Consider the following 1,059-nt stretch of genomic DNA (forward strand, 5'->3'; position numbering starts at 1 on the left):
CGTTTTTAGAAAGTGAACCATCGATAAGGAAATGTTGCAGTTTTCTCAAAAAATGCTTGAATTCAAGAAGTTTTAGATTTGCGTGGTTTTTTTTTTCAGTTGCAAAATTACTTGAACATAACGCTGCTTTTTTCGAAGTTTCTCCAGAACCATTCGAGCCAGAGAAGTCGTTTTGGCATCGTTGGATAGAGAATTGAAAAGTCGATTCAGTCGTAACAACGTGAGTGAGGAAATTAGAGTAGTTTTGACCCAGAAAGTGAAATTTGAATATCAGACACTTAGGTTCAAGATTATGCCAAAGTTTAATGTTTTTTCGTCCCGTTTCTGCTCATATCTCCGAGGCAAAATGAGCAAGAACGCCCATTTGTACATCATTCCAGACAGAAATAAATGGCCTTTTTAGAAAGTGAACCATGGATGGGAAAATGTTGGCAGTTTTCTCAAAAAAGGCTTGAATTCAAGAAGTTCAAGATTTGCGTGGTTTTTTTTTGAGTTGCAAAATCGACTTGAACATGACGCTGCTTTTTTCGAAGTTTCTCAAGAATCATTCGAGCCACAGAATTCGTTTTGACATCGTTGGATAGAGAATTGAAAAGTCGATTCAGTCGTAACAACGTGAGTGAGGAAATTAGAGTAGTTTTGACCAAGAAAGTGAAATTTCAATATCAAAACTTAGGATCAAGATTATGCCAAAATATCATCTTTTCCGGCCCGTTTTTGCTCATATCTCGGAGGCAAAATGAGCAAGAACGCTTATTTGTACATCATTCTAGACATAAATAAATGGCCTTTTAAGAAAGTGAACCATGGATGGGGAATTGTTGGCAGTATTCTCAAAAAATGCTTGAGTTCAAGAAGTTTTAGATTTGCGTGGTTTTTTTGGAGTTGCAAAATCCACTTGAACATGACGCTGCTTTTTTCGAAGTTTCTCAAGAACCATTTGAACCACAGAATTCGTTTTGGTATCGTTGGATAGAGAATTGAAAAGTCGATTCAGTCGTAACAACGTGAGTGAGGAAATTCGAGTAGTTTTGACACAGGAAGCGAAATTTGAATATC

The sequence above is a fragment of the Dendroctonus ponderosae genome, unplaced genomic scaffold, assembly GCF_020466585.1.
Source record: "Dendroctonus ponderosae isolate FM_Combo_2020 unplaced genomic scaffold, Dpon_F_20191213v2 Dpon_F_20191213_7, whole genome shotgun sequence".
NCBI classification, from domain to species: Eukaryota; Metazoa; Arthropoda; class Insecta; order Coleoptera; family Curculionidae; genus Dendroctonus; species Dendroctonus ponderosae.